The sequence below is a fragment of the Triticum urartu genome, chromosome 4A, assembly GCF_056163025.1.
Source record: "Triticum urartu cultivar PI428250 chromosome 4A, HENAU_Tu73, whole genome shotgun sequence".
NCBI lineage: Eukaryota > Viridiplantae > Streptophyta > Magnoliopsida > Poales > Poaceae > Triticum > Triticum urartu.
The window spans coordinates 317,302,150-317,315,582 of NC_141876.1; positions in this window are offsets into that span (position 1 = coordinate 317,302,150).

Sequence of the window (13,433 nt, forward strand, 5' to 3'; positions counted from 1 at the left end):
GATTCTGACATTTGGGACCCACAAGGAATAGCCTATCCAAGGTGGTGTTGACATACTAGTACTCAACCAACGTTTCTGCCTACCAGCCGTTGGATTGACATCCAACATCTGTCATGTATCTTCTATCTCTAGTCTTCTTCCTCCAGCCGACCAAACCAGACCACCCTGTCGGCTCTGCCTGCTCCCGCCTCCCATGGCTGGCTGCGCCTCCACTGCCCTACCGTACCCTCCAACGTTGGCCAGTCCCTCCCTCTATTCACCCACATGTCCTGTTATTCTCCGGCGACGTCAGCCCCAACACGCACCTGCACCCGAACCAGTCAACCCTCGTATTCCCCTCCGCCTGCGACTGGACCGGCGAATCTTCCACGGCTCCTGTTCATTCCGTCCGAGGCCTCGCCGTCGTCCTCGGCCTTGGTTCACTCGCCGTGCACGGTGCGCCACCCTCTAGCGTTGTCAATGCCGTCAACAACCGAGAGGAACAAGGATATGACTGTACATGGAGAGTATGACAGTAGGGACCCACCACTGTCATGGCATTAAGCAAGCAAGTGCTTCGTTATTACAAGCCCCAAAAAATGGTTCCTCCTAATGGTTGGACATTTGGGGCTGACGCCATAGTCAACATAATCAATAAACAAGAGAATTACACAACGAGAGGCAGAAACCAGGGACCCAGCAGTTCGCGCAGTTGTTATTTACTTTTTTTAGGAACAAGCAGTTGTTATTTATACTAGTTTTAGGGATGGATCAGGGTAACAATGGGGCTGTGCGGGGGCTGTGGCCCATCTAGCGAGGGTTTTATTTATCTTTACCACATCATGAGACCAGTTGTGTTTTTTTCTTGCTGAAAATGGCAAGCCCAGTTCTATTTTCTTTACGAAATACCCAAACAAGGCCTACTTGCTTATCAGCCCTGCTAGGCTGCAAATCTTTCAAGACGAGGAGAGAGTTTCATTTGGTTTGCCCAGAAATGCGTTGTACATTTTTAAAACACATCAAACTAGGAATTAGTTTCATTTTTTTAATTACATGATTTTAAATTCCATTGATTTTTATGCCTAGACAATTATTTGGATTTTATATTTATATAAATTATTTTTCAAAATTGTTTGAATGTGACTCGATATTTCAGGATTAAAAACAGTTGACCGCACCGAAATATGCAAAATTTCGTATAATTTTTAACCATGGCCACAATATGGGGTGTAATGCTACAAAAAAGAAGATGGGCTCCAAAAAAATTATTAAGAATTGGCAAATGGGCTGTAAATTATTAGTAATAATGGCAGATGGGTTGTATGTTGTTTTGGACAGATTTGGGGCCGACTTGTGCACCTAATACAGGTTCACGCGTATGCTTTCCTAAAAAATAAGGTTGACGCACACGCAACGCCGTGTCAACTTAGTCAACACACAAGAGCAGTGACTATTGGATGTCCATCCAACGGCCGTCGTGCTTCTTCAATCTCTGCTCTTCCTGCTCCAGCCGTTCAAACAAGCGCCGGCGAGGCTGCCTGCTCCCTCCTCCCATGGCCGGCTATGCTGCTGCGCAGGCCTAGCCGCCCCATCATTCTCCCATCGCTGGCCTATCCATCCCTCTACTCACCCACACCTGCTGTTATTCTCCGGCGACGGCAGACGAACGAGTAAACCCTCGCACTCCCCTGCGCATGGGAAACAACTGCCAAGTTTTCCTTGGCTCAGTGTTGTTCCCTTCCTAGGCCTCGCCGTCAGTGGCGGAGCTTGGCCCAATTATTTGGGCAGGCTGGATGAAGGAAATACATATCTGGGCTTATTTTGCATGGCCCAACAGTAGGTATACAATAGAAAAAACTCATGTGCTTGGCGGGCCATGGCCCACTCGGCCTTGCTATAGGCCCGTCACTGCTCGCCGTCGTCCACCGCCCTGGTGCTCTCGGCGCGGCGTGGTCAACGAACGACATGCATTGGAAGTGGACTGTACGTGGAAAGGCTGGTAGTTGGGTCCACGGCAGCACATAAGGAAATGCCTCCTTATTACACGCAAAATAATGATTCCTCCACCTGACAGCTGGGACCCACCATGAGGGCCTCTGTATTTCACGCAAAAAACGTTCCCCCGCTGACAGGTCGGAGCCATCAGCTATATCTTCGCACGCAAGGAAGTGCCTTGTTATTACGCGGAAAAAATGAAGTTAAGGTTCCCATCTGCCCATAACCGTGGGCACGGCTTTCGAAAGTTCAAATCCCTGCAGGGGTATCCCAACTTAGCCCATGACAAGCTCTCACGGTCAACGAAGGATATTCCTTCTAGCGGGAAGACCCGATCAGACTCGGAATCCCGGTTACAAGACATTTCGACAATGGTAAAACAAGTCCAGCAACACTGCCCGAATGTGCCGACAAATCCCGATAGGAGCTGCACATATCTCGTTCTCAGGGCACACTCAGATTGTCCAAACTTCTGGTAGGCCAACCCAGAGTTGCCCCTGGTGGCCACCGGCGGCTGACAGTTTGGACCAACACTCAGAGGAGCACTGGCCCGGGGGGGTTAAAATAATGATGACCCTTGAGTCTGCAGAACCCAAGGGAAAGAAAAGGCTAGGTGGCAAATGGTAAAACCAAGGTTGGGCATTGTTGGAGGAGTTTTATTCAAGGCGAACTGTCAAGGGGTTCCCATTATAGCCCAACCGCGTAAGGAACGCAAAATCCGGGAACATAACGCCGATATGACGGAAACTAGGGCGGCAAGAGTGGAACAAAACACCAAGCATAAGGCCGAGCCTTCCACCATTTACCAAGTATATAGATGCATTAATTAAATAAGAGATATTGTGATATCCCAACAAGTAAACATGTTCCATCAAGGAACAACATCTCCATGTTCCAACAAGGAACAAACTTCAATCTTCACCTGCAACTAACAACGCTATAAGAGGGGCTGAGCAAAGCGGTAACATAGCCAAACAACGGTTTGCTAGGACAAGGTGGGTTAGAGGCTTGGTTCAACAATATGGGAGGCATGATAAGCAAGTGGTAGGTATCGCAGCATAGGCATAGCAAAAGAGCGAGCCACTAGCAAGCAAAGATAGAAGTGATTTCGAGGGTATGGTCATCTTGCCTGAAATCCCGCAAGGAAGAAGAACGAGTCCATGAAGAAGATGAACAGATGTAGTCAAACGGATCCTCACACACACGACATTATCGGAACCAACCCGAAGAAGCAACACCGGAAAGAAGCAAACAACATAGTAAACAACCAACACATCAACATGGCATGATGCACAATCGAGTATGATGCATGTCCGGTTTAATGAAGCATGGCATGGCAAAGTGCACAAACAATACTACAAATTAAGTGGAGCTCATTATGCAACGGAGTTACATATTGACGGAACACCACATTAATTATTTAGTTCGATCTCGTTTATGTACCCAACAATATTAAATGTTGATTAACCATGGCAAGAGGGTGAAGCAAAGTAAAACTACCTATCAAGTCAAGGTTAAATGAGGCCGGAAGCAACGAACAACAAATCCGGAAACTCCTCATGTGCATAAAATAGATTTGGTACTGTTCTGCCCTAAACACAATTTTAGGGTAGTTAAACATGCAAAGTAAAGCCATCATGATAATCTAGGCATTTTTCCACCCCATTTACATATAAAGTTTATTAAATTCCGAGTGACGGTTATTTAGTTATGAATTAAACCATTTTAGCAAGTTATTTAAGCAAATTTAAACAAACAACATATTAAACATTTTAAACATGGATGAAAAAGACATATCATGAAACTATATGAAATTCTAAGCATTTTACATATTTAAACCATTTTAATCCGAAGCACGGTTCAAGAGTTATTAATGCATGAACAACAGGGGCTTTCTGCAAAACTCCTGTCTCTGGAAAAATACTAAAACGCAGATCTGAAAAAAAAGGAACTGGACCAAAACAGGGGCGGCTGGGCGCTCACCATGGGCCTTGGCCCGAAACTGTGGAGAGGAGGAGGCAGGCCCGCAGCTGGGCTAACAGATCTGGGCCACGGGGAGGCTTGAGGCCCAGGTGGCTGCCCACATTGGTGATTGAACGGTTCAACGGGGAAGCTTGGCCGAAGCAGAGCAGCGCACGACAGGGCCAGCGAGCACGAAGTAGAGCAGCGCCCGAGCTTCGGCGAGCGGGCAAGGCGGAGGGAGAAGGGCGGCGGCTAGGACCACTCCGGTGAGGCACGTACTTGGCGCGGGGTCCACAAAGGAGCGGCAGGAGAGGTTCGCGATGGCAGCAGCATCGCAGGCGGTGCTCCCACGCCGCACTCGCCGGTGCGGCGGCGGAGACTAGGGCGGAGAGGTCGCCGGGGCCCTGGGCGATGGAGGTCGTCGGAGGGCGAGGTCACGGTGGGTCTGTAGTTCGCCTAGGCCATGACGAGGAGGAGGCCACCGGAGATGGACGGATCGTGACAGTTCATGTCGGGGAGGCGAGGTGCAGGCGAAGCTTGAGGGCATGACGAAGGTCGTGGCGGGCGGCTGGAGGGCCGCAGGAGGAAGGAGCGCTTGGGCGCTGTTCCTTCTTGGGGTGGAGCGCCGGGCATCTCTCGTGTGGGTGCTCGGGCGGAGGAGGCAGAGACTCGTTCGATGCAGAGGCGAAGCAGCAGTCGCAAGGTTCGAAGAGGACGCGAGGATTCAGGAGGGGATGGACGCCGACGACGCGGACGAGGCGAAGGCCTCCGGCGAAGAAGCTCTAGGTTACGGCGCTGCAAGATCGGGGACGTGAGTGTCCAAGGCGTCGAGTCTCTGCTAGAGAAGGGAGAGGCGAGAGAGATTAGAGAGGTTGAGAGACAGGAGCACGGCGAGCAAAAGAAGGGAAGGCAGGGGCATGGCGACCTGGTCCTCTGTGGCCTAGCTGACCGTGGTGGTGGTGAGGCACAGCTCCGGCACACTGGGCAAGGGGCTTCTTCTCCAGCGATATATGGCGGGGCCATGGCGCTCGGCTCAGGAAGGGCACAGGAGGAGCTTGCACCGACGAGCTTCCCGGTGACTGGAAGGATTTTTGGGTGGCTGGGAGTGATGGGGATCGAGGAGGGACATGGGGGAGCGCTGTTTGGTGGATTGGATCAGGGAGGATCCCGATAGGGGATTTGGTGGAGAGTGCGGCAGCGGGGAAAGGGACAAACCTCCTAATTTCTAAGGTTGGCTAGTTTAGGTAGGGTTTCATCTACTATAGATAGCAGGTAGGAATTGGGTAGGGGCTATCTAGCCCCTCCGATTGTAATCGGACGGGCGGAAAAAATAGGCTAGGGGGTTCAATGAACAAAACGAAGATGTTTTGTAGATGTTTGGGGTTGATCCGGATCCAACGGTGACGACTGCCCGGGTCGGGTCTGGGACAGATTTCGGACGCGCGCGCGAGGGGTCGGGCTGACGAGAGAGGTTAGGTTGGACCTGGCGGAAGGTAGTGAGCTGTGTAGGCGGTATCGAGTTGAGAGAAGAGAAGGGAGGGAGGCCCGACGACTATTTTCGGAGACCGAAAACGTCCGACGTTAGACCGGCTATAATGCCGCTATAGTTAAACGTTGGGGCGTCAAACGAACTCCGAATGCGATGAAACTTGACAGGCGGTATATCTACACTATAATAAGACCACACGCCAACTTTCATCCGATTCCGAGAAAATTTTCCGGCCACTTATAAAATAATATTTCGGACATGCCGCGGGCGCGTGCAAGTGTGTCTGGGCTCAGAACGGACAAGATATGGAACTGGGGGAACCCGGACGAATGCAAGTTTTAAAACATGATGATGCAATGCACATGATGACATGGTATGCAATGCATGACACGCAAGCACATGACAAGGCAACAACAGCGAATAACTGGAGGACACCTGGCACATCGGTCTCGGGGCGTCACAACACTCCACCACTATGAAAGGATCTCGTCCCGAGATCTAGAATGGCACCGGAGGGACAACGGAAGAGAAAGAGGAGAGGTAAAACTTAGTTGCTCCTTTGACAAACGAGTGAGACCAAAGAACCTTGAAAAGGTTAAGCCATAACGAGAAAAGAATACAACGGAGATAAATGAAGTTGAAAGCACTCCGGTAGGGAAGAGGAAACAAGTAATTACAAATTCGGACAGCACTCCGCGGTCTAAAAGAGATGAAAAAAACTTGATAAAAATGAAAGAGCTTGAGAAAAGGGACACAATACTCCAGTTAAAAGGATAAGCACGATCAAAACATGGTCCTGACAATCCGAGAAGATGGGTTGAGGAGAGCAACATCACAATGCCTCCGGAACGCAGGGAAACAAGATCTTGAGAGAGCACGGTTACAAAAAATGCTAGAACAGAGTTGTTGGAAAAACCAACAACGAAAAGAATAAGCTTGATATGGTCTTATGGAATACATCTCAAATTATGAGGTGACAACCTGCCACTCATGGGAAAAAGAATTGGATTGATATGAACAAGGAGACGAAAATATTTCACCGGGAGGGTAAAAGAAGAACTTGGGTCACTTATGAGCACCATAGATAGCAACAATCCTTAGGGAAGGCTTTAGGTGAAACATGACACAAGATAGCTCCAACTAGTTGGTTGGTGGATTTAAAATACCTCATTCTTAATAACATGTGAATCATGAAACATGAACTCAAATTATCAAGAATGACATAATACCACCTCCAATGATAAGGTAGAAAGAATTGTACCCCGGATTGCAAGATGAAGAATGCTTGAGCTCCTCTGAAAAGAATGTTGATGAACCCTTCGAGAAGGAATTTAATCTTTGATGAACCATCATGTATAGCCTCCATGAAGAAACTCCGATAACAAAAGAATAAAAAGAAAGAGAAATTGAAAACACAAGGTGAATCCTTGCAATGATTTAGATGGATCTCCGTGACGATATAATTGAGAGAGCTTGGAACTCCGGGAAAAGAAAAGATAAAGCATCTCGAACTGATAATGTGATATGATGAACCACTCCGGGAAAAGGAATTGATCACTTGGATGGAACAAGAATAAGAATTATGTTATGCGTATCCTTCACCAATTAAATTGATGACAATCAACGGATTTGGCATATTACTTATTCTCATAGAAAAAAATTAAGAGAGATATAACATAAACTTGAGAAGGTATTGAACGAACCACCGGAAGGGTTGAAACAACGAATAAATTGATATGGTGACCAAGGAAGAGAACTCTTGAACGGACCATCGTAAGAATTGAAAATGATCGAAGTAGGGGTGAATCACCGGTAAGAATTAGCAAATGAACGAAGGTGCTTGAGACAAACTAGATACATGAGAACAAAGGGATCACGAACTGATTAGAGATCACTTGAACGATGCATCGGTAAGATTGGAGAATGATAACTGAAGGCTGAGAATGAATAAACCTGAATTGTTGGACTCCGAATAATCAAACTGAGAAGACTCTTGAATTGCTCCGGATAGGTGAAAAGAATTATCACTATCAAAAACAGTTATGAGAGGATGACATCAAGCTAGAGTCCTGAATCTCTGAGAGAGCGGATAGATATGGAGGAAAAGTCTTCTTCGATCTTCAAAATCCAAGAATGACGACGAGAACGCCACCATGAATAGTTGAGATACTCCGAAAGAATCAAAAGTGAAGAGGTTGAGCCAATGATGAAAAGAATTTGACAGATCTTGGAGAAAGGCATTTGACTGATGATAATTCATTCTTACGTCAAACTTTGAAAAGAATTTAGGATAGCTCCGGGAAAAATAAGAAGAGTCAGGTAAGATCCTGGGAAAAGACCTGTGGGTTAGGGCCCACTCAAAAGAAACACCATTGAAATTATTAAAAAAAATAGGTTGCACCGGTTGAATTAAATGACTTGAATGAGATAACATCCTCGAAAGAGCTTGAACGAAAGCAGAGTGTAAGCACGAACCTTCGGGATATCTTGAGCACTCCGGAATAGTTGAATAGCGAGAAATGACTGAATATGAGGTGCACCGGCAAGAGAAGGTATTTGAAATGAGGAAATGATATGATCAACAAGGCTTGAATTGGTTCCACCGAAGAAGAAAAAGAACGAATAATGATAACTTGAAGCTCCGTTAGAATCTTCATGAGAATCACCGGGTAAGAACATGAAGGAAAAGAATGGAGAGAAACTCGTCGGACCTCGGACGAAGGGCTGCTTGCCGGTCTTAGGATCGCGGCGGACCTCGGAATCAAGAAACTCGTCGTTAGAGGCGACTCACAACTTGTCATCAAGCAAGTCAACAAGGATTACCAGAGCCCGTTGATGAAGGCCTACGTCGATGAAGTGAGAAAGCTGGAAGAGCGTTTTGATGGTATACAGGCAGAATATGTTCCCCGAGCAGAGAATGATATCGCCAATTACCTGTCAAAACACGCTGCCCTCAAGCTACCTGTGGAACCAGGTACCTTTGTGCTTCGGCTAACTCAGCCATTCGTTGATCCATCAACAGAGCAGAACAAGAGGAGAAAATCAGGGCCCGGAAAGTACTTTCCCGCCGAGCTCGCCGAAGCCGCCGGCAAGGATGTTGCCGGAGACACTGAGCCCGCCACAGGATGGCTAACTCCGACAGAGCATCAAGCTCTTGTCGCCGAGACAGCCGCTCCTGTAGCGGAGGAAATGCCTTTAGTCCTCGCCGTCGAGCCCCAGGCTCCAGCGTGGGCACAGCATACCGTCCGATTCCTCCAAACAGGGGAACTTCCTGAGGAGCAGGAAGAAGCGGAAAAAGTAGCCTGTCGCTCTACTATGTACCAGTTCGTCGATGACGTCCTGTACAGAAAGAGGCCGAACGGCATGAAATTGAAGTGTATCCCTCGAGAGGAAGGACTGGGGCTGTTGGCGGAGATACATGGAGGCATATGTGGATCCCACATCGGGTCAAGGGCCCTTGCCGGCAAAGCGTTTCGGCAAGGTTTCTTCTGGCCCACCGCCCTCCAGGATGCGACGACACTAGTCACCAGGTGTGAAGCGTGTCAGTTCCATTCAGAGAAGCTTCATCAGCCAGCTCAAGCCCTTCAAACCATTCCTCTCTCCTGGCCTTTCTCGGTCTGGGGGCTCAACATACTGGGCCCTTTCCCCCGCGCTGTCAGGGGCTTTGAGTACTTGTACGTTGCAATCGACAAGTTCAAAAAGTGGCCAGAAGTGGAAGCAGTGAGGAAGGTCACAGCATAGTCAGCCGTCAAGTTCTTCACAGGACTGGTGTGCCGTTTTGGTGTACCCAATAGGGTTATCACCGACAATGACACGCAGTTCACAAGCCACACCTTCATGCAATATATTCAAGACCTCGGCAGCAAGGTCTGTTTCGCTTCCGTTGCTCACCCATGAAGCAATGGTCAAGCTATGAGCGCAAATGCTGAAGTACTGCGAGGCCTAAGGACAAAAACCTTTGACAGACTGCGCAAGAGTGGAAGGCGCTGGATTGATGAATTGCCGGCAGTTCTTTTGTCAATCAGAACGACACCAAATCGAGCCACCGGCCAGACACCCTTTGCCCTGGTATACGGGGCAGAAGCAGTTCTCCCCACGGAACTCATATATGGGTCACCTCGAGTACTCGCTTATGACGAGCTTGAGCAAGAGCAATTGCGGCAAGATGACGCAACGCTCCTTGAGGAAGATCGTCTTCGGGAGGCTGTGAGAGTAGCGCGCTACCAGCAAGCCTTGCGCCGCTACCATAGCCGCAAGGTTCATGCCCGAAGCTTTGAGGAAGGCGACCTTGTTCTTCAGCGCGTTCAATCGGCCAAGAATTCCAACAAGTTGACGCCAAAGTGGGAAGGCCCTTATCGGGTAATACGAGTCACTAGGCCCGGCGCAGTCCGCCTGGAGACCGAAGATGCCGTTCCGGTGAGTAACTCCTGGAACATTGAGCATCTTCGCAAGTTTTACCCGTGAGGTGCGGCTTGCCGGGCCCCCCGGCAAGCCACCTTTTGTACGAGCCTTGCCAATGACGCATGTAACCCGTTGTACAAAGCCAGGCGCAGACCCTGAGCATAAGTAAATGAAGCGATGGCGCCCTAAGTTATAGCATGCATGCTAGGTCGAGTCTCGTCCTTGGTTAGGGTTGATAGTGCTTAGCGGCGACTAACCCCTAGCTTAGAGGTCGAGTGTGCGTCTCTTTGTCTTTCTTTTGTCTGCTTTGGTTCACAGGACACACAGATATCCGTGCCGAACCACTTGGAGAAAAAAAGAGGAACAGACCAGCATCTAGCCCCCGGCAAGCCAGTATTGCCGGGGGCCGCAAGAGCAAAGATTCACCCACGGCGAACCAGGGTTGCCGGGGACTGCAGCTTCAGATAAGTTCTTCATCCCTTATCATGCATTCCGTTATGGACTGAGGTATGTGAAACCTCGTTTTCCCCTAAGCTACCTTGCTCCCATGACTCTAGGCCCTAGGGCTCGTTCCTGGGGCCAACTTTGGTCATAGTCGTAGTAGCGAAAGGATGAAACAAGGAGCCTAAACCCGCCTCATCCCTGCCTCCGCCGAAGGCGTGAGGAAGGTCGAGCGAAGTGGGGAGACGGCAAGGCCTGTTGCCGGGCAAAGAAATGTTTATCTTGAAGATATCAAGGATTCACTCCTTGTCGTGGGTTCCACCCACAAACAAATGACCCGGCAAGCATCCCTTTGTCATTAAAAAACATTCCACTCAGGTACAATCCATAGGGAATGAAAAACATGAATGATGGGATTACAAGTTTTAAATTCAACAAAGGCCCGAAGGCTTACAAACTAAAAAGAGATAAGGTGCCCATAATCCCTTTCCTGTCCCTCTCCTTAGGAGGCGGGTCAAGGAGGAGAAAGGGACAAAAGGAGCGCCTAGGCGAGCTACGGATGGCAGAAGACACCAAGAGAACATCTTGGTGGCCGTCCAAAGGCTGGATGGTGATGACGGCGCCGAAGTAGAGCTCGAAGACGAGGCGGCAGGACGTCAGCATGCGTCGAAGGCGTCGGTGCCCGCGTACTCCGACTTGACGGCCTTGCCGCCCGTCCTCTTCCTCTTCAGCAGCCTCCGAACGCCAGCCGCCCAAGGAGACGACCCCGAGAAGTTCAGGGAGCCGGCGACGCGGATGATGGGGTCGCCGGTGCTGCACGGAGCGGCACCCGACACCTAATCGGACCCGTCATCCTGCCGCCTACTACCCTCGTCGTCGCTGCCGCTGTCCTCCTCATCACTCCCGCCCGAGGAGGAGTCTTCACTATCAGAAGAGCTCTCCACGCAGCACCTTGCACGGGTCCCAAAGCACCCGAAGACCTTGACGGAGAGAAGGCCACCCTCAATCAGCTTAAAATGGAGTGAGCCCCTCCGTCAAGCGGTGGATATGAGAAAACGTCTTCCATCCCCGATGAAGATACATCACGTGAGGGGCAGGGAAGTCGACGCGGACCCACGTGCCGCTGATCCCACAGCCCCTCATGTGCAGCCGCAACGATTTTGGCGGATCCAGCTCCATCTCCCGCGCAAATGGAGTCGGGAGACGAAGGCGACGGCGCGGCGGCCAGCACAGCCTGACGAAGAACTCACAAGGGTCATCCCCAACATGGCCCTCCATTGGAGGAGGGGCTGCTGGCGGAGGTGAGGCCGGCGCACCGCCCCGTCCTCCTCTTCCCCGAGCGCCCCGGCCTCGCCCACGGCCTCGCCCCCTCCCCCTTCCCCTCACGGCTGGCTCTGCCACCACAGGCGCCACTACTAGGAAAAGGGCTACTAATGGCGCACCAGTTTTGCCTACTAATGGCGCATCACTGGTGCGCCATTAGTATCACGCCACTAGTATTTTTTACGAATGGCGCACCACTGGTGCGCCATTAGTATCTGGTACACTAATGGCGCACCACTGGTGCGCCATTAGTATAGGCCACGGTGCGCCATTAGTATAGGCCACTGGTCCGCCATTAGTATAGGCCATTGGTGCGCCATTAGTATTTTTGAATTTTGAAGGCGGGAAAATAGTAGTGGCGCACCATCTAACCCCCACCGTGCGCCATTGCTATTTTTGAATTTTGAATTTGGATCTGGATCATGATTTTTTTCCCATTTTTTGCTCGTTTTTGGCACGATATTATTTCAAATTTTGTTCCTGTTTTTGGATCTTGTACGTTCTTTTGCCGTGTTCTTTTGCCGGAGAGGAGTTCGCCAGAGAGGAGGAGGAGGAGGTCACCGGAGAGGCGCTCGCCTACATCGCCAGAGAGGAGGAGGAGTTCGCCGGAGAGGAGGAGGAGGTCGCCGGAGAGGAGTTCACCGGAGCATCGGAGAGGAGGAAGGAGAAACCATGAGGGGATGGGAGGAGAGGAGGGAGGAGGAGCTCACCGGAGAGGAGGGAGGAGGATCTCACCGGAGAGGAGGGAGGAGAAACCGTGAGGGGAGGGGAGGGGAGGAGAGGAGGGAGGAGGAGGTCGCCGGAGAGGAGGAGGAGTTGGTCGCCGGAGAGGAGGAGGGTAGTATGGTGGAGGAGATAAGGGAAGATGGAGTGGAGGAGAGGTGGAGTGGAGGAGAAGAATGAAGAGGTAAGGAGGAGAGGACCAGGCCCAGCCATATATACGGCATAGTAATGGCGCACCGCGGGCAGGTGCGCCATTACTAACTTTTTTTTATTTTTTATTTATTTTGAATTTTGAAGGCGGGAAGATACTAATGGCGCACCATGGGCAGGTGCGCCATTAGTAACTTTTTATTTTTATTTTTTTGACTTATTTTGAATTTTGAAGGCGGGAAGATAGTAATGGCGCACCATGGGTAGGTGCGCCATTAGTAAGTTTGAATTTTTCTGAATTTTTTTGCCTCTCCAGATCTTAAAAGCCCCGTATCTTTTTTTCTGTTAGGTTTTCAAGGATTTTGAAAATGTTTAACGGATAGGTGCGCCATTAGTAGATGATTTTTCATATAAAAAACTTTTTCATCCGAGTTCGTACGCAAAAGTTATGCCCATTTTACAAATTCTTGAGATATTTCACAAATAAAGTCGAAATTCATATTTGTAAATTTTCACAACAACTAGACCACATATCACATGGGAAACTTATTTTCTTTTATTTTTAGACATTTCCATCATTTTTTTGTTTTTTTTAAAACTGAAAAGGCGGTCCATGGGGGGTGCATTCGGTGGAAGTGGTGGCCAAGTTACTAATGGCGCACCGTGGGAGTGGTGCGCCATTACTAGTTCAACTAGTAACGGCGCACCACTCCCACAATGCGCCATTAGTAGTTTTGAAAAAAAATTATTTTTTTTTACTAATGGCGCACCGTGGATGTGGTGTGCCATTAGTATTTGGACACTAATGGCGCAGCAACACATGGTGCGCCATTAGTATATAGTAATGGCGCACCACATGTCTGGTGCGCCATTAGTGTCAATTCCATCTATAGCCCTTTTCCTAGTAGTGCGCAGGGGAAGGAGGGACGCGTTGTCAAGCGTCGACCCTCGCCGCCACTGTTGAAGGACC